The sequence below is a fragment of the Protopterus annectens genome, chromosome 14.part0 (assembly GCF_019279795.1).
Source record: "Protopterus annectens isolate FY-2018-M chromosome 14.part0, PAN1.0, whole genome shotgun sequence".
Lineage (NCBI taxonomy): Eukaryota > Metazoa > Chordata > Ceratodontiformes > Protopteridae > Protopterus > Protopterus annectens.
The window spans coordinates 194,502,967-194,525,250 of record NC_056748.1 but is presented as its reverse complement, the minus strand read 5'-3'; positions in this window follow the sequence as shown (position 1 = coordinate 194,525,250).

The following is a 22,284-nucleotide window of genomic DNA, read 5'->3' as shown; positions in this document are numbered from 1 at the left end:
TTTATGAGGAGTGTGAACATGCTTTACATGAGCTGTTGACTGTATTCTTCTGTGCAGGGGGTGGCCTTGGGATGTGAATATCCAGTGAGATTAGTTTATGGTCTGATCTTACCAGTGAGGGATGCACTTCTGGTCTGGAGCATAGAGTCCCCATGTTGGTGATGATCAGGTTCAGTATGTTTTCCCCTCTTGTGTGAGTGGTAACAAGTTGTTCCATAGCATATTGGTATATAAATTCCAGTAATCTGTGGGCTAGGGTGTTGGAGCTACAGTCATGCTCCCAGTCTATGTTTGGGTAGTTTAACCCACCCAATATAATGGTGTATGGACAGACCTACATATTTCCAACTGTTTTCAGGAAGGCCAAGTGCGGTTCTTGTGTTTGTGAGGGTGGTCTGTAGCAGGCTATAACCTGGAAGGCAGTTTTACCCATTGTTACTTGCATATGGATAGTCTCTGATGGTTGGTGCTTTACCACCAACCTGGAGGTGTGGGTATCTTGGATGAATATCAATACACCCCCTCCTTTTGTGGTTTTGTGCAAGTTTTGGGCCTGACAAGCATGGTATGAGGTATAACTTGGTAGTGCTGGAGTGCTGTTGGTAGCCCTGAATCCGGTATCTGTTACTGCACAGATAGCAATGTTCTCCATGCTGATGAATGTTTTGAGTGTGTGCATCATCAGGTTTAGAGTCCTGCAGTGGCATATATGACTGCTCACGTGGACAGATGCCAGGTAAGTCATATGCAAAGTGTCACAGGCAACGTACATGTGCACAGGAGAAACAGTGACATTCTGTCAAGTGAGACATGAACATACATATAGTAAGCTATGCAGATGTCACTAGGAGTCCACAGAAGCTGTGTAACTCTGCATGGCAGGTCGGATCAGTATTCCAGGGTAACTGCAAGGAAACATGCATGCAAACATAGCTACTGTAAGCAGGGCTGCATGTAGTCCATTGTACAACAAACAAGCTGTACCACTTTCAGTAGGTAACACTGCAAATGCTCACCAGCTGACATATGAATACCTATGTCACCAAAGGTGATACTTACCAGACCACGGACAGAAATGACATGGCCAGACATGCTGAATCCCACATGAACACATATCTCAAGCAACACAGACCTCACAAAGTCAGTGTTCTTAACAGGCACAGCCCATAAGGCCAAACACAATGTGTGACACACCTATAATAGGTGATGCCATAGTCAGACACACTGACGTCCCGCCCTCAGACTGAGCAAGGTGAGGGTCACATTTAGCTACCTGTCGGGTGATAGAATGTGCCACATAACACAAGCACTCAGGTCACTCCACAGCAAGTACAAGTATGAGGCAGTCATTGTCCATGCTGGTGTGAACAACCTGAGATGTACCTCCCTGGACCACATGGAAAGAGACACAGAGGAGCTCTTACATCACCCTCTCAAACTCAGGAATCCACACAGCCTTCATGATGGCACAGGAGGGGATAGAATTTTCTGCCAACACCAACAAACTGGGTGGCGTCAACTACCCAAACATAGACTGTGAACATTACTCAAGCCACAATACCCAAGCTCTAGGGTTCCCATAGTTCAGAAACTCTTTAGCTATGGAACAGGTAGTCAACATTCCCACAAGAGGGGAAAATATACTAGACCTGATCATCACAAACATGAGTACAAAATGCTCACCACTTGAAGTATATCCCTCATTGTTGCAATTGAACCATATACTAATCACACTGGAGTACTGGATCCCCCACATATGCAAACCTCAAACACATCGATGTGTGTGTGGGAAATGCCCCTATTAGCAACTGTGACAGTACACTACAGGATGCAGATTCCCCTTTTGAAACACTGATGATGTCAGCACTCTATAACTATATTACCTGAAACAAAGCTCTCCAGTAATTCGTATAGCACGCTCTGCTAATGCATCTTTCTCCAGTGTCATAACATAGTTAGATAGGGGTTTGAATCCTGCAAAGGGAATGTATGTGAGTTAGTGTGAGTGGGGTTTGTGTGTGCGCATAATGCTGTGAGAGAAAAGTGCCTTTTGCCAACTGGGAGAACACACTACAGGGTGCACATCTCTCTTCCTAAACACAGATGATGTCAGCACCCTCTAAGTACAACATTAGAAAGGATTTCTCCCACTAATGCAAATAGCGCACTCAGCTAATGTGTCTGTCTCTAGTGTTATAACACAGTAAGGTAGGGGTTTGAATCTTGCAAATGGAAAGTATGTGTTTTAGTGTGAGTGGGGTTAGTGTGTGTGCACAATGCTGGGGGTGGGATGTGGCTTTTGCCAAATGGGGCTACGCATTGCAGGGTGCACACTTCCCTTAACAAACAATGATGTTGACAGCACCCTATACAAACAACATGACAACAGACAACTGCCAGTACTCAGTATAGTGCTACATGCTACTGTAACACACACATGTACCAGAATATACCTAGATAGTGTTTTGAAACCTGAATGTGGCAAGTGTGTGGATGTGGGATGTTTCTGTGTGTGCATTTCCATATGGAAAACATGTTGGATGTGGCAATCAGGGAACCACAGTACCTGATGCACATTACACTTTTAAACTAATGAGGTTGCCTGCACCCTGTGAGTACAGGTAGAGAAGAGGAAATCGGTAGTAATCCAAATAGTGCACTTTTCAAATGTGTACCTGTCATGTGTCGACAGCTACTCATGTAGGGTAATAAATAATGGAAATGGCAGGTGAGCATTTGCATGTGTGGGGGTAGCAGGGTGTGTGTAAATGCATGTGTGACAGAACAGATACATATAGCTGAATCTACAATACAGCACATGATGCACATTCCCATAGTCAATGGTAGCATGTGATGGTGTGCAGCTGGTACACTTTGGTAAGTAGTATGGGTGCAGATAACAATTCAGGACATTCATACAGTTACTGCAGCAGGAATGCTGGGATATACACACAATCATAGTGGAACAGTGAACAGTTACCAACATGTTACTACTTATACACATCTATGTAGTCACCCTGTGCATCAGCAACGTTTTTACCTTTTCCTGCACTGATGTTGTAGTATGCAGGAGGTGGCACAGTGTCATCATATGCACAGGGTGTGGGTTAGGTATGCCCAAGCCAGCCACTGCTACTGCCAATTGACATGTGTGTGTATGTGTGCTTGTGAGGGGCAGCAGTACAGGGTGGACCAGTGTTGGTGCAGTGTGTGTGTGTATGTGTTTGCCCTAGGTGTTAAATTTCTGCATGTGTGTAAGCATGCACACAGTCCCACATAATGGCTGCCATGTACAGGGTTTTGTGGCCAGCCACAGACTGCACCTGTCAGGTCATCCAGATCAGTGTCTGTGGGCACGGACACGGTACCTGTGCCTGGCAGGGGTGCTATGGACCGTATCCGGTACTACCCCAGACTGGGTACTGTCATCGGAAGCGGGTGTGTGTTGACTGGACCCAGTTCCCTGTTGGGACTGTCCAGAGCCACATACACGTGGTCTCCTGGGGCGTCCTGATGACAGCACTAACCCAGCATTGCTGGGGCTGCTGCTGGCACTTGAGGTGCGTGAGTGGGCCTGTTGTCATCGTCGGCGACTGCCAGCTGCTGCTGTTGCTGGCATATGGCCACGTCGATGCCGCAAACGCACACCATTGCCCTGGCCCATGGACATCTGGTTGTGGAGCAGCTGTTGTATGTCCCCACAACGTCTGTCAATGACATCTGTGAAATTACGAATAGCATTCGCAATGTCACGCATGCCATCTGTTATGGCTGTGCAACATGCTGTCAGCTCCCTCAGACCCTGTCTGGTGTACCTTTCCATACGCACCTGTGCCTGCATAACAGTCCGAAACATAGTGGAGGTTGACATACCTCCTTGGGCATGTCGGCCAGAGGCAGTACGGCCACGGATGCCCCCACAAGAACCCATGGGTGACTGTCTGCATAACCAGACACCTACAGCAACTGGAAAAACCCCAACAGTACCTCATCAAGAGGATCAAAGGGCTCAAACAGATGCTATATGCTGCCCGGTTAAAGAAAGTCCAGCTGGACTCAGTGGCATACTGCCTGTTCAGAGGCAATCTGTGCCTGACGTATACAGCCATGTCCAACCCAGAAGTAATGGACATGCTGCACCTCAAGAAATCAGAATCCCATACAGCCACATGCTCAAGAGACCTGAACCTTAGCACTGAAATAAATAGGACATGCTGGAGGGACAGATTCATAACCCAGAGGCTCCCTTCACTCTGTAATGAACTCACAGTACAGGTTAGGCAGAGTCCCTCATTGACTCTCTTCCATAGGAATCTGGATGAGTGGATGGGAGATCATAGTTGTACCCCGGGTATCACTTCTATGTCACTGTTAGACAGAGGCACAGTATACTAACCTCGGAAAGGGGCATAGCAAAATAAATTTTAATTGGGTGGCAAAAGACAAACACATTCTGGCTAGGCTTATCAATGCCCTAGGGCAAATAGCCTAGTATGAACCTATGAACCTATGTGTACTGCTATACTGCTTCTGCCATTTGTTGCATGTGTGTGTGTTGTTGGGGATGTGCAGGTAATGGCCAGATATTTCTGCACAGGCAACACTTCTGGAACACTCTGGGTGTTCATCCCAACATACTGTATGTGTGTTGCCACCCAACACTGTGATGTGGACACACATTACTCAGCCTGGATATACATATCCCAACAACACCACAAGCACAGTACACTACCTTGCTATGTATGTATGTAATTACACAGTTATTCACTAGTTAGGACTGTGATGCTATCCATGCAGCCCACTGGGCCAGTGGAAGCCACAACACACACTGCTGGCCCCTTTGCAAAAGCTTACCACAGACATCCCACATAGTGCATGTAATATGCACACACATATCTAACCCAGACCGTATGCACACCACTTATTTATCCTGTCCAGTGGACTACAGATACAGGCACATTGTATAACAATAGCAGGAGGCTACTGCAGCACAGAGCAGATTCACGTGAAGGCAAGGCATCTGTGGTCAGCAGTGGTAAGATGCTTCACATTCACCAAATTCACAGATATTGGCAACATTGTTGCAGACAGTTTAGGTGCAGGTATCCCCCCCACCATTTTCCTACACAAGTGGAATTAGTTATCACAGATGAATGTAACCTCCCTATCATCTCACATGTCCAGGTGAGGGCCACCCTCAACATTGCAGAGCACACAGCATCACTGTTACAAAATGGTATCCCTGGATGTGTGATACGTTCACCCCTAGAGGACATAGAACCACATTACAGACTGATATTAAACCCTGGCCATACTACAGGATATGTACCTGAACAGTGCCATACATACACAGTGGTCCCACACCAATGAGGAGGAACCACTACTGACCCTGGGAACTACTGCATCATATGCATAACTGGCCTTGTGTTCTAAGCTATGGAAGTTTTAAGTATGGAAGACATGTACAGCAATATTACATATATATATATATATATATATCAGGACTATGTACACACAACCTATCTCATGGACATACCTATAGATAGTAACTATGATACATTTGGAGGTTTCACAGTAAACACAGTATTAACCTGCTACTTTGCATTACCTGTGTTTATGTCAGTTGTTGCTGTGTCACTGGTGCTAATTGCTGTTTGCTGCTGCTGCTGCTGGTTTTCTTGCTGTGATAATGCAGTTTTATTTTTTTTTATCACTGCCTTTATTGCTTTATTTCTTTCTTTCTTTCTTTTTCTTTCTCTCTCTCTCTCTCTCTCTCTCTCTCTCCATCAGTTTGGTGCAATGAATGTATTGCATGTGTGGAGTGTTAGTACTGGCTGCTTTTGTAGGTATCTGCATATGTCCATGTGATGGCCTCTGCACCAATTGTAAGGCAGCATTTGCTAATTGCATGCAGCCAGTTGTGTACTGATTGCATGTCTCACTGTGATTTCAGGACAGTGCTATAAAAGGGTATGTGAGATAGGCGTTGCCCTTTCAGATTGTAAGGGTGTGGACCATACTGGTATGCTGTCGACAGTGTTCTGTGAGTGTGAAGGTTAGTAGGTCTCTCATGACTCATGCTCTGTTGTAAATTCAGGTTGCTGCATTTCTCTCACCTGTTCCCTGTAGTGAGTGTGTATGCATACTGACACCTACAACTATATTTCCATATGTATTAATATATATATCTATCTATCTATATATATATATATATATATATATATATATATATATATATATATATATATATATATATATATAGATATGTGTGTGTGTACATATACATACTTTCATATATGTACATTTGTACATTAGCTTACATTATTAAGTACAAGCTAACAATTATCAGGGCTGTTTCTGTTAACACTAAACTAGTATGGGAAACCAGTAATTAGGACAGTAAAAGTCTACATGACATGCTTTGGATAGTACACATCCTATATTGCCTTTGTCTTCATTCCTAGTATTACATGTTATACTTATTTTGGCACTATATTCCTGTATGAGAGTCATGGCTTAGTGGTAGGTCATACAGACTAGTTTTACAATGGTCTTGTGGTAGGGCCTAATAGTATGCTTTTATTTTGCTTTCAAATTGAGTACAGGGCCTGTCAATCAGAGTGCTGAAGGCACCTTTAAGCAGTTAAAGGGTTAGTAAGTCTCACAGGAGTCAGGCTGTGTTGCAGATTCTGGTTGCTGCATTTATCTTCACTGTTTCCTGTAGTGAGTGTGTATGAATACTGACACCTACAACTATTTTTCATATGTATTAATATATATATATATATATATATATATATATATATATATATATGTATGTATGTGTACATATACATACTTTCATATATGTACATTACCTTACATTATTATGTACAAGCTAACAATTAGCAGGGCTGTTTCCGTGAACACTAAACTAGTATGGGAATCCAGTAATTCGGGCATTAAAAATCTACCTGACATGCGTTGGGTAGTACACATCCTATATTGCCTTTATATTGATTCCTACTATTACATGTTATATTTATCTTAGCACTATGTTCTTATATGAGAGTCATGGCTTAGTGGTAGGTCATACAAACTAGTGTCACCAAGGTCCTGGGTTTGAGACTGACAGTGGGAATTTATTTTTCTTTCGAAATGAGTACAGGACCTGTCAATCAAAGTGCTGAAGGCACCTTTATGCAGTTAAAAGGGTTATTAAGTCTCACAGGAGTCAGGCTGTGTTGTAGATTCTGGTTGCTGCATTTATTTTCACTGTTTCCTGTAGTGAGTGTGTATGAATACTGACAAATACCACTATATTTCATATGTATTAATATATATATATATATATATATATATATATATATATATATATATATATATATGTGTGTGTACATATAATACTTTCATATATGTACATTACCTTACATTATTATGTACAAGCTAACAATTAGCAGGGCTGTTTCTGTGAACACTAAACTAGTAGGGGAATCCAGTAAGTCAGGCATTAAAAATCTACCTGACATGCTTTGGGTAGTACACATCCTATATTGCCTTTATATTGATTCCTACTATTACATGTTATATTTATTTTAGCACTATGTTCTTGTATGAGAGTCATGGCTTAGTGGTAGGTCATACAGACTAGTGTTACCAAGGTCCTGGGTTCGAGACTGGCAATGGGAATTTATTTTTCTTTCGAAATGAGTACAGGACCTGTCAATCAAAAGTGACAAAGGCACTTTTAAGCACTTAAAACCAGGTCTGCGCATGTTTGTGCGGAGCTCACGCATGCGCACTAGTGGTGTGCTCCGCGCACACAAGCGCACACCCACGCTATTTTCTTTGAAAGAAAAGAAAAAGGGGTGACAGGAAAGTGGTGAAAAAAAGGTCACAAAGAGGGTAAGACAGTAGGGAAACAAGCTAGGGATTTGCAGGAAGGATGTAGGTGAGGCCCATAGCTGCCCATGTCTTTCTCAGCAACAGCTGTGCATTTGTATGTAATTTGGTGTGACATTTGAAACCTTCCACCTCTGAGAGAGGTGTCAGGACAACATTAATACCTGTTGTACAGCCAATTGTAATTAACAGTTTCAATGTCCAGCGGACATGTGTGCAACATGGACAGCTACGTATGGGGCTTAATTTTTTTGTGGGTACAGAGTGCCCTTTTTTTTTCAGGTGAGAGTGGTATGTCAGGTGAAGGTAGTCTATATAGCTGGGGAGGTAGGTTGGGTAGGTTAACAGACAAGACAGACAAGACGCATACAGGGGCGGTGTATGACACATGTGGGGGGGTTACACAATTGACGAGGATGGAGGTTGGGATATCCAGGGCACATGAGCCCACAGATGGCAACAGTGGAACTGATATCCCCACCTATAGGCAGTTGCCACTGTTCCTTCACAGCCCAGGACGGGGCTGTGCTGGGGGCTATGCAGGTGGGACAACGGGCATGCCCATAAGCTGTGCCACCCGGGCCTCAAGCTGGCGTAGGGGCCCAAGAACAGTCTTGGATCTCCCTTCTCACCACAGACCGGACACCTTGGAGGGTGAGTGGACGGGCTCCTCCGGCCACGCTTGCAGAGGGGGGACAGGCCCCATCCCCTGCAGCGCTTCCACCCGAAGGTGGCACAGGGCCACCGGAGGAGGGTCTGGCCTGGGCACTAGTGCCAGGTGCAGTCGCCAGATGAGGTGGGAGAGGTGGGTCCGCTGGGACCCGCCTTCCCAAGCATTCTAGGTTTGTGAGTATGTTATGTTAGTTTGGGTTAGTAGCATATTATTCCATTCAAATTAGTTGTAACAGCATGCATTGGTATTCCCATTAAACAAACACCCAGATATTAACACCATTGAACAACAGGCATATCAATATCACATGCATTACTTGAACAGAAATACACAATCAAACAACATGCAGGGTTGATTAATGTCAACAGGCCATCAGGTTTGCAGGTATGAGCAGGGCACATGCAACAACGGACATGCATATATTTTTGAAACAACAGGACAAATGTCCAGTGTTAATGAAATGTTCACATACTAATATTTAGTGAGTTTTTTAATTTGCAATTATAGGGTGGGGTGGAGAAAGAAAATGATGACACATTCATAAATTATACATTAATATACATTTGTAATAGAAACACAGTTAACTTGTGGGTGATAGTTTCAAATTGATTTTTAATTGACTGTCATGCTAGACCTGTTACAGATACATCACTATCCTAGTTATTTTGACTTTGATCAGATACATCATCCTGCTACACTTTGATGACAGGGCAGGGGACAACTATGGATGTTTAGTATGTCAGACAATCATTCATTCTATCTGATAATTTTTGACTGTCATCACCATATACAGATTTTAGCTTAAACATTCAAGATTCAGACACACTGCAATCAGTTTGGGATGTTAATTTGTAATTCCCACATGCATTTAGTTCTGTAGAACCACACTGAGGCTTATATATTCAGGGGTTATTACTACTTTATTTATTGATACATGACCCTTTCTGTCACTCTCACACATCCTGCTATTTCACAGTTCAGGTTGGTACTTCAAGGCTTTTTTAACATATTAGACCTGTGGTGATTCAACCACTTTCCAGCAGCCTTACTTCTGTCATGATTCAGCATTTCAACAGGGGATATATCTCACATGTGATTAACTCAGCTTCTGAAGCTGTACTCTTGAGACTACTGCAGGTTATACTACATTTAATTAATGGTGGGACATCTGTATTACAGAACTATTTATTTCTATCAATTATATTTCCAGTTTCACTTGCATACTGATGAACTTGTTGCAGCCATACCTGCAGACTTTCACTTGTTGCTTGTACATTCTATTACTTTTAATCAATACACTGCAGTGTTCTGCTATGTGCTACACTATAATATTTATTTAGAAGTAGGGTAGGTGGGGTTACTAACCTGCATGGTGGCGCAGCCGCACCAGCCTGCGGTCATGTGCCCTGCAATTCGCAGAGCGGACACCTGCAGCTGTAATACAAAACAAGTAATATTGGAATACACATCTCCATGGTATCAGCTAGTTGAATTCCTTACATACATAAATAAAATGTAACTTACTCAGTAGTGGGGTGTTGGGCATATCCCGGGCCTCCTGGATCCATTGGGTCAACTGGTCTTCTTTACGTCGCTTCAGGTCCGCATGGTGGTGATGGACCTGCTCACCAGTATGTGGAATCCCAGTAGCACTAGTGAGATCATGAGCCAACTGGTCCCATGCCTCCGCCCTGTATGCTCCCCATGAGACCTGGCCCTGCATGACTTGGGCCTCACGATGGTGAACTGGGAGCCAGACCATGTATCTGGACTCCTCAATGCCCCACCGCTGTGCTCGAAAGCAACGTCCCTCCACTACTCCACTCATTCTGCCTGCAGGTGTATTCTACAATCGTTTATGCTGTGTATTCCCGCCTATGGGGCTTATATATGCTGATTTTCCCGCACATTTCTATGATTGGCCATTTTGGAATTGTATCTACTTCATAGAAACTGCTTTATCATGCTCCATTTTGGATTATATCCTATATATATGCTATTTCTGCATTTTGAAGTACTGCTGTCATAGCTTAGTGGTTTAGTACCTTGACTCTAGTGCATGGCATCCTGGGTTCGAATCTGAGCACTGATTTTTAATTTTCATGACTGTCTAGAAATGAGTTCAGGACCTGTCAATCAAACATGCCAAAAGCACTTTTAAGCACTTAAAACCAGGTCTGTGCTCGGTTACGCAGAGCTAACGCATGCGCACCAGCGGTTAGCTTGTGGGCGCGGCACGCACCTCCACGCAAACGGTGTGCGCTGGGTTAAACCTTAATTGGCTAGTAACACACATGTTAAGCTAAGCACAGCTAGTTGCACACAGTTTGAGCCTGTTAAACCAGTGCTTAGCTATGGGCAAGCAATTTGCAGCCTTTGAAACACTACTCAGCTAAGGGCACTCTGTCTCACAGCAGCTTAGCTATCAGTACATTTCTACATATTTTTATTATTGTATTACTTGAAAATATATGCTCCATTTCATTCCATTTTACAAAAGGAAATACTTTTACATTTGTACAATACTGTCAGGGGCCTTTTTAGTGCTTATTTACAAAAAAAAAAAAAAAGGTTGTGGTGTGGGCTCGAACCTTGCCTGCCTGCTCTTAAGCCAACAACTCTACCGCTATGCTATTATTTCTTGGCTTACTTTGCATATTTAGTTCTTATATCCTTTTCCACTGATTGCTAACTGCAGTTGTGCTAGTAGCACACCCGCGCACACGAGCGCACACATTAGCAAACATTTACGGAGTTTAAAAAAAAAATAAAACAGTTTTCATTTTCATTTTATAACATCTGTTCACTTTTTACATTGCTAGTCTGTGGGGGCATGTGTTGTGTAATGTGTTTATTCACATTTTCCTTTCTCGTGGCTGTTTACTTTCTGCCATTATAGACTTCCGGGGGCGTGTCCGCTTGCAGGGCTTAGCCAATGGACACGCCCCCTACTGTCTTACACTGACCGTGTAAGAGTTACAGTGTGATTCAGCATGGCTCATGACCTCATGCATATGCATGACATGCTGACATCACACCGTTTAACTGCAGCCTCTGTGTAAGAGTTATAACTCTTACACGGAGGCTTCCTGAATCCTGCCCTATGAAGCACACAGCACGTAAGATATGTAGATCATGGTTCAAGGCCCTCATTTATTTTTGTTTTGATGAAACTTAATAAACAATTTTTACAAGAATAATACATGTTAAGCTTTGCCTGCCACATTTGTGCATTGCTCACCTCTGTGCAAAGATGGTGTAATGCCACATGCAATAAGCAGACATTGTCATTTTCAGAAAAGATACATTGTTATATATTTTGCCTTCCAACATGCAAATATGCTAAGTGGCTTTGTCTGGTGGTCAGGAGACTTCTGCAACACCTGCAGTTCCACAGCACCTGCAGACAAGAGGCAGACATTATCAATTTTAAGAAAATGCATTGTTACATCTTTTGCTTTCCATCATGCAAACAGGCTAAATGGAGTTGCACAGCAGTCAGCATCTTCCACAACATCTGCAGACTTGTCAATTTCTAAAAAGATACATTGTAACATTTGTGGTCTTCCATCAGGCAAACATGCTAAGCGGTGCTGTATGGCAGTCAGCACTCATGCACAGTACTGAATGTAAAGAGTGCACCTGGTACCTAGCTTTACCTAGTCAACAGATATAAGTCAATGGCAATGATACAGGTGAGCCAGGGTTCTAATCCAGCAAACTCTAAACTTTTTAATGCTGGTCCATTGTAATTTAGATGAAAATTAACAACATAAAAATAATTATACATAAAAATAACTATGTATAGTAGGTATGTTGAGCATACACATAATATCATACGTTTATTATCAAAATGTGGAATGGCAGTTCATCGAATATGGGATGGTTGAATGTGTGTTCTACAAAAGTCTATAATGTCGAACTGAATTTATTTGAATTCATATTAGCAAAAGTGAGTACACATTCATTAATATGATCTCGACATTTTGAACTGATATTGTGGTACATTGCAGATTGTGAAATTTTCCCTTTTCTTCACTGTAGTGCGATCTCAGAGTTGGTATATATAATATGCAGGGGGTGTGGAGGGGTGCAGGGGGGCTTGCCCCCTACAAAAATGTTAATGGTATCACAGACTTTTGATACTGGAAATTCTGATGTTCGAATGTTGATTGTCATGGTTACCATTTCTAGTTTTGGTAATTCTGTACTACCAAAGACAGATAAAAAAATTGATAATTTTGTAAAAAAAATGTTTTGTGTTTCAGCATTTTGATAGTAAACTGATATCATATATATTATATATTTAACTGTGGGTATAAGTGCAATTATGTTTATACAATTACATTTTCATTTTCTGAACTTTCATGTCACCTACATACATGGTTAACCACTTAGCTCTTTAAAGTGTATATATAACTTATGATCATGTCTGACAAGCAAGTCCTCAGTGACAATTAAAACCCTGGACAGTAATGACTGTAAAAAATATACCTATTGCCCAGACTTTCTTCTGGCAATTAGTGTAAGTTCATGACCACCAGACAGCTGAGCCAGGGTTCTAATCTAGCCCACTTTAAATTTTATTAATGCTGTTACACTCAGTTTTTAAAAATTAAGAATAATATAAAGATAATTATATATAACAATAACTACGTATAGCAGTGGATATTATATGAATTATATGTGTGACTGAGGGTATACTGACAATTATGTTTCTGTACTTAAAAGTGTATTTTCTGCCCTAGGATGGACTTCATACTTCAATGACAGTCATATACACATGAATATATAAACCAGGACCTTGTCAGGTCACACATATACATGGTTAACCACTCATTTTTAAATGTGTCTATAGAATTAATGAGCATGCCTGACAAACTTTTCTTCTGTGGCAAGAACATAAAAACACCTATGTTGAAGAATGTGCACTGTCTATTTTACATAGGTTTGAATCCCACATTGTACAAATTATTTTTATCACTGTGTAAAGCCATATAAGAAATATATTAGGTCAGAAAATGTATGCACCCAAATACATATCTAAAAAGTTAAGTCATTTAACTGGGACAGCAGAATCCATCCTGTAAACTAATACCAGCTGCCACAATACCCTTCCTAATTTATAAACTGCCTTCCTCTATGGTAATGTTGCTCTCCACTTAACATCATGCAATCGTGGTTGGCATCATTGTGCGGATTTGCACACTGGCCGTTAAACACGATATCACAAATTGGTGGGAAAACACATTAATTGCTGCTAATGACCTGTGCATGCATAGCAGGAGTTAGAAAAGGAGGAGTCCAATTTAGGGATCAAAGATGGGGTATAGAGGAGTCCAGAATATTCACTGGACTCCTTGTAAAATGATACAGTCATAGGCTATTGCAGGTGGACTATACCAGGTCTCAGTATAAACTGGACGCTGGGAATAGTCTTATCAAGGCTGTCTCCAATGCAACTGACATTCCACATACTGGAGAGCAATGCAACCACCACGACAACTAACTGAAATGGCACAAGCAGGCACAACTCATCCAGTGGCTGGATGAGATTAGGACCATTGACATCCCACAGTTGTGTAAGTATACAAATAAAGATACTTTAAATTATAGTCAAAGCTGGAGATAGGCAAGGTTGGTATGCATAGTATTCTGCTCCTTTTTTCTCCTCTTTACAGCTGCTTGGGAGATTCCAGGAAACAGAGAAGTCCATGCTGAACATTTATAAAGACTAAGAGAAGTGAGAGGCATGTATGCAGCATATAATTATTAATTTTTTAAAAGTATTGACCTTGTATACATTAGTAGCAAATTAAGCATACATATCTTAACTGTAAAATGAAGCATGCATGCTTCATTGTGTAGTTTAGGGTAATCATAGGAATCAATTGTAATAGAGTATTCACCTATTGTGGGTACAAATCCCACAAGTAAGAAATGCAGTGCAAATAATTAAAAAAAATATTAAGTATTAATTTCAACAAAACTGGCATAAATGCCATGTTGTTAACAATCTGCATTATTTGTAAAATCATATGTGCAATATACGCATATTGTAAGGATTACTTGGAACGATTATCAGTCCTAGTTTGTAGTCTTTAAAAAAGTGTATTTAATGTAAAAGTTAAATTATATTTATTTTGTAGTAATTTATTGTATGTGACATATGATGGGTCTAATTATCTTTTTCTTTCTTTTATCTCTTACCCCAACCCTTATCTCTTTTTTATATTTATATGTGTGGTCACAACATTCTGATGTCATCAGTTTCTAACAACTGACAAAATGTTTTCCAGTATAGGGAGGTAGCCCAACCATTGAAGCTCAGCCTGTCACCTGCACATCTGGGATGCAACCTGGCAGTACTACCTCTGTAGCCCCTCGACTACCTAGGTTGACAACATCAGGTAGCATTAACCTGTAGCTGGTGCAGTGGTACCCTCTGGGAGTATTTGTGAACGTGGTGATTTTGTCACTAGCCAAGAGCTGCCAGTAATGGTGCATGAGGTCACAGCAGGTACCACTGGTGCATGTCTTAGCTGTTTGAAGATGCTTACTGGAATTTTGAGGAAGGGGACAGTGATGACATTTCTGAGGTTGAGGACTAGATTGCCTCATATGTCACTTTCATATCCACAGTTATGGTGTAACCCAACCTTTTGTGTCACTCACCACCCCTGTCACTCTCTTGTTTGTCCTGTTTGTCTGCACTCGCTTCCTCACCTACCTGACTAACCTGACCCTGACATCCTAAGTACCTTACCCAGCATTCATCTCTTACTGAAATAAAATAAAAGAATGGGCACCTGTTCCACAAAAAAAAAAAAAAAATTTGTCCCATACATAGCTCTCCAATTCACACATATATCTTCTCAACACATATGGTTCGGTCCAATTGACTATACAATATGACTGCATTGTTGTCACCCATCTGTGTTGAGGCTACTGTCCAGATTCATCCAATATTTTATACATGTTCATTTTACACTGTTGAAGACGTGAATAGCTATGGTTCTTTTCTAGATCTCTCCTGCACATTCATATATTGTTTTCCCTTTGTTCTTCCCCCTGCTTGCCCCCCATTTCAACACTTTCCCATCTACACCATTTTCACACCTTTAATCTGGTCAGAAAATAGAATCACACAACACTTTGCATTTGTGAAGAGTAGGGCATCCCACAAAAATGCAAAGCAATGGTGAATTGCTCTTCATGTCCTATGGTATAGTATGGTTACCTCTGCACAATACTGCTTAAACCAAAGGAGTGCACAGTTAACGCAGAGTAAAGGTACTCAAATTACATTTGTCTTGTAACAATTATTTAGATTAATGAATGTATAACAATGCAAATCCATATGTGTAGTGTTGACATAAATCAGTTGACCGATGTTCATTTTTATATAGTCCATCACTGTAGTCATTGCCTCTAACATTTGCAAAAATGACCACATTTAATTATGTAATGTCATCCTGAAAACCTGCAAAAAATTAGACTGAGCTGGATTCGAACCCTGTCTTATTTGTACTCGAAATATGAGCTGCTGCTATTGCACTACTGTTACAGAGAAAGCTAGACAGCAGGTGTTTTTATTACACTCAGTTCTGTCCAAAATGCTGACTGCAGTGCTGCTCCACTGAGCATATTTTCCCAAAGGAAGGTGTACCAACAGGAAAAGCACTTTCTTCCCTGCAAGCAGAGGCCCACATTTGCTTGTCACTTATGACACAGTATTTCCGATATAAAGTATATTATGAATGCCTTAGTATCTATCAGCTACTTCTACCATAGCCTATATGCATAAGTACTTCTCAAGTTCATTAAATGTAATCTCGCATATGCAAACACTTTGAAAGCAATCGAGCAAACCAGTTGCTCGGCAATACACTATTGAATGAATGGATTGGCATGTATTACTATGTTTACTGTGCATTTAGTCTTCATTCCATTATAATCCATTTAAAATACAATGAGATGGAAGGCACTTGTTACTAACAGAACATGTATTTTCTCAGACTCATGTCTGCCCTGCACCCATACACTTGAAAATGGATATGTCAGTACTAGTTCCAAAATGTTCACTACACTAAAAAAAATAAACAGCACAACTGCATTGTTACATCATCTAAACCTTTATACTGACAATAGACATTCGGATTATCTTATACATACATTAATGTGGACATCAATTTGTCATAAATATGAACAAATGTACATACACAACTATAAAGACAACAAGAACTCCTTCTTCCACACAAAATAGAACAACTCTGTCCCCAACAAAATTCACCAACTGTGAAATAAAGGGCACAAGCAGAAAGTTAATCTTTTTATTTTCTTCTAGCGCTTCGGTGTTTCCACCTTCAAGGAATATCAAACATTGAAAATGCAAAATACATGTTCTTATATAGAAACTTCTAATTAGTAACACACACCCTGTTTCAATTAAAAAATTATACAATTATATAATAAAATACTGTCTTAAAGTAGACATTTCCAATTAAGCTCATTATTGAGCCCTGTGGGTGTCATAGTTTTATACTTTAAAATAAAAATACTTTCTTTATACAACAACCTTTGTTTCAAAAAACTTTCATCATCAAATAAACATTTCACACTTTCCAAAACAGTGCCTTTTAATAAAGACACATCACCATTATGAAATGTATTAAAATGTGAAGCAATTATTTTATTTTCTCTCTTATTTTTCACATCCCTAACATGTTCCATGAACCTAATATGGAATTCTGTCTTTGTCTCCCCTATATAGTAAAGTTCACAAGGACACTTAAGTGCATAAATTACCCCTTTACTTCTGCATGTATAAACCTCCCTAGGCTCAAATTTTATTCCATTTATACTATTAAATGTTTTGACAATATTTGTACAGATACTACATCTGTTACAACTAATTGTTCCCAAATTCATAACCCTCTTAGGTATACCTATTTTAGGCATTTGAAACGTTCCACATACCACCATATCTTTGAGATTTCTACCCCTTTTAAATGAGAAAAGTGGTTTATTCGGAAGAATACCTGCCAAAACTCTATCCTCTAGCAAATACTTCCAATAGTATTCTATAAGAGATTTAACTTCCTCACTCTTCACATTATACACTGAAACATAGTAAAGTGTATCTCTTCCTTCCTGTCTATTCTCATAGATACTTCTGGTATGAAACTCGTTCCTTCTAATACACAAAGGAACATCCTTTTTCATACCCTTTTCCTTATTTAGTTTCACCAATGCTTGTTTCAAAATACTCGGTGCATAACCCCTCTGTAAAAACATACAATTTGTTGCCTTCAATTCCTTTTCCAAAATGTTTGATTCACTACACAATCTCGACACACGGACCAATTCACCATAAGGTAAAGCCTCTAACACATGAGGAGGGTGACAACTTGAAGCATGTAGATACTGGTTACCATCCACAAACTTCCTATGTATTTTAAAAGAAATATTCCCTTTTTCTGTGCCTTCCAAAATAAGGTCCAAAAATATCACCCTTTCTGGAGTCCGTCAAATGCCAGACCAAAAGGATTCTTATGTATATCCGACATAAATTTGTCTACCTGCTCTATGCCACCTTCACAAATAAAAATCAAATCATCAATATAACGAAAATAAAATTGTACATACCTTTTAATAAAATCTAAATTAAATAAAAATTTCTTTTCAAAAAAAGACATAAAGAGGTTCGCATACATAGGGGCAAATGCTGCCCCCATAGCTGTACCCTGTTTTTGTCTATATAATACATTGTCAAAATGAAAATAATTATTCTTTAAACAAAAATCTATCATTTCAACAACAAAACATGCTAATGGGTTATCTTCCAAGAAAAACTTGATAGCCTCTAAACCATCCCTATGCCAGATGGAAGTATATAGGCTTTTTACGTCAACCACAATCCAATACATCTCTTTTGTCCATGCCAAAGAGGAAACTTTATTTAAAAAATATAAACTATTTTTAATATAAGCCGGGGATCTAATAACATAAGGTAATAAAATCTCATGTAATACCAACCCGACATTATGTAAAAAATAATTACATGCAGAAATAATAGGTCTACCTGGTGGTTCAACCATACTTTTGTGCACTTTGGGCAGACAGAAAAAAACAGCTATTTCACTTTTACAACTGGACAATTTGTCTCTAACATCCCTTTCTGTAAAGTATCCCAATCTAACACTCCTATCCAATATTTTTCTATATTCACTTATTGCATATTCATATTTACTTTTAATGCATTTCTCATATACCTCAGTATTATTCAGGTGATCCATGCACATATTATAATACTGTAATGCATTCATAACAACTATCTTATTACCTTTGTCTGAAGGTTTGATAACTATATCAGTTCTATCACTCAGTTCTTTCAAAGCATACCATTCTTTTAAAGTTAAATTGTAAGAAACTTCACTTTTATTTATCATTATATTGTCACAAATATTCTCACAACCAAATCCTAACATAGAACCAAATTGAATAATACGTTGGTTGACAAAAGGTGGTATGAATTTATTAGATGAAGGGATGTGAGAAACATCAATTTTACAATAAGCATTATATGTATTGCTATCTATATTTTCATCACAGGAAAAAAAGCTGTCCTCAGATTCACTAATTAGGGAAGTATCCTCCGAATTATTAAAGCCCATGGAATTCTTAGAAAAATGATACTTCAAATGAATTTTCCTAACAAATCTAAAAACTTCCTGCTTAACTATATGTCCTCTAGGTAACACAGTCGGTACAAATTTAAGGCCTTGCTGCTGCTGTTGTTGATTGTAGAAAGACGCCCTTTGATTCCAAAATGTCTGCACAAAAGCCGCCGGCTGTTGTGGTTGGGGTAATTCTGGAAACTCGACGCTTACTTCTGAACGATTCTCCTCTCCTGATGAAATAAAGGAAGAAGAAGGCGTGCTCTTAAACCTTACGCGCTGACGTTTCCCTGGATTACCAGCTTTCTAATTGGAGGAATACGTAAAAGCCATTCCTGCCTCATAATCGTTGATGTCCCGTGAAAGCTTTGATTTCTTTTGTTGAATTATTTCAGCTTCTAATAAAAGCAACTTCTCATTGGTTTTATCCAAAAAAGCTTTCATATTATTGGGATTAACAGAGTCACCTATGGTCTCTGATAACAAAGCCAACTCCTGTTTTAGTTTCTGATGTTTCAACTGATCTCTCTCCAGCAAAATATGCAGCCACTCAATGACACATTTGTGAGCAGATTTGAACCATCTATCTTTGAATTGCTTGTCCAAAGAGCAGTTCAAATCAAAAGGTGTACTGGGGTTTTTAACAAATCTTAACCCCTTAGGTGTAATATCGAGGTCAATGTATCTCTGTAGCCCCAATATATTGAAATGAGTTTTTGTCTCTCTCTCCAACAACTTCTCATATTTTTGACAAAGTTCTCTTATGTCCGAAGGTATACCATGAAACGTTTGTCCCACAGAGTTAAAAGGATCACAAACTCTCTTAGTCCTTTCTTTAAGATATAAATCAAAAATATGGGTAGTACCCATATTCCCATGTCGATTATCCATGGATGAACCAGGAGCTGGTAAGGAACCATTGAAATAATGTTCAATAGTTCTATGAGAACCTAACTGACCATTAGGTCCCCCCACTGCACCTGATAGAAGTGCCGGATCCTCTCAAAACTCCCGAGGTACATCCAGGTTGGGGTCAGAAGCCATACCCAACTATAAAGACAACAAGAACTCCTTCTTCCACACAAAATAGAACAACTCTGTCCCCAACAAAATTCACCGAATGTGAAATAAAGGGCACAAGCAGAAAGTTAATATTTTTATTTTCTTCTAGCGCTTCGGTGTTTCCACCTTCAAGGAATATCAAACACTAAAAATGCAAAATACATGTTCTTATATAGAAACTTCTAATTAGTAACACACACCCTGTTGTACATACACAGTTGCATCCACATTGATCATAAAACATGTGTGTGCCTGTGTGTGACTGCAAGTGTGTAGTTTGCACTGCATATTGAGAAACAGGTGCATATGTTTCAGTTCTGCAACATATGTTCCTAAAAGCTTTTTGCATCTAGTTTGAGAAGCTGTCTTCTAAAGTAAAGCTGCACATTTTAACCTCAACAGAAAATACAAATTCCACACTTTGCCCACCACTTTTATAACAGGATATGTTACCCACATCATGTAATGATGATGGCATCATTTATAAATACCAGTATGACAAGGGAAAAGCATATTTCAGAGATGATGCAATTGTTAACTACTGTGTTCTGCAGACGGGAACAAAACACTTACATGTGGGTTAACTTACCACAGCAGCCACATTATGTGTATGTCTCTATGTATGTGTAAGTGTGTGCATAATCAGAAGGACATGAATCTGTATCCTACTGTCATCAACCCAGTCCCATGCAGAACAAATATTTTGATAGTTGGACATGGCTATATAGCCATTTCATGAAGGCCTCCCAACATCTTCTCCCAAACATACAATGGTGATACCATCTGCTGTAAACATATCCTGCAGCAATGTAAGCTTCAGACTTGTGACATGGCACTTGTGTTATGTACTGAGTTCTCTAGCTTCTGTAACTAGTGAGATAGGGGTTCTAATTTCACTACAGACAACTGTGTGTGTGTGTGTGTGTGTGTGTGTGTGTGTGTGTGTGTGTGTGTGTGTGTGTGACTACATAGTCAGAAGTGCATCAGTCTGTATCTTACTGTCAGCAATCCAATTCTGTGCAGAACAAATATTTTGACAGTACTGCTTACCTGCACAGCCATTACATACAGGCCTACCAACAACTTCCCCCAAACATGCAATGATGATGTCATCTGTTATAAAGTGTCTTCTGACATTGTAAAAGCCACCCTTGTGCTGTGGCACTTGCATTAAGTTCTATGTTATGTAGATAGGTAAGCATTCTAGTCTCACTGGGGTCAACTGGTGTGTGTGTGTGTGTTCATGTTCGGTAAGTTCACATTCTAGATACCATTTCAGAACAGCATGCGAGGCACTCCTACTGCCATCTTCTTCTCACCAGACACTGTTGATATAATCAGCTATAAAATGTTCTTTGACACTATGAAATACAGTCTTGTCCTTTGTCACTTGTGTTAATTACTGTGTTCTGTAGATGGGTAGGTTGTCTAGTCTCACTGGGGTCAATTGGTGCATATGTGTGTCTGTGTTCAGTTAGTTCACATTCTAGAGACCATTTTAGAACAGCATATGAGACACTCCTACTACCATCTTCTTTTCACCCTGATACTGTTGATGTCATCAGCCATAAAGTGTTGTTTGAAACTATAAAAGCCAGACTTGTGCTGTGGTGGTTGCGTTAAGTACTATGTTCTGTATATAGTTAGGTAAGGTTTCTAGTTACACTGCAGTCAACTTGTGTGTGTGTGTGTGTGTGTGTGTGTTTGTGTGTGTGTGTGTGTGTGTGTGTGTATGTGTGTGTGTGTGTGTGTGTGCGTTTGTGTGCACATGTGCATTACATCCAACAATCATAATACTGACAATTTTAGAATAGCATGTTAATGTACTGTATAAAGTGCACTCTGATAATATTTAAGTCAACCTTGTGCTGTGGTAGTAACATTAAGTACTGCATTCTCCAACTTCAGTAACTGCATGTTTAGGGGTTCTAATCTCACATCAAGTAACTTGAGTATGTATACATTCAAATAATAATCTTAAGACAATTT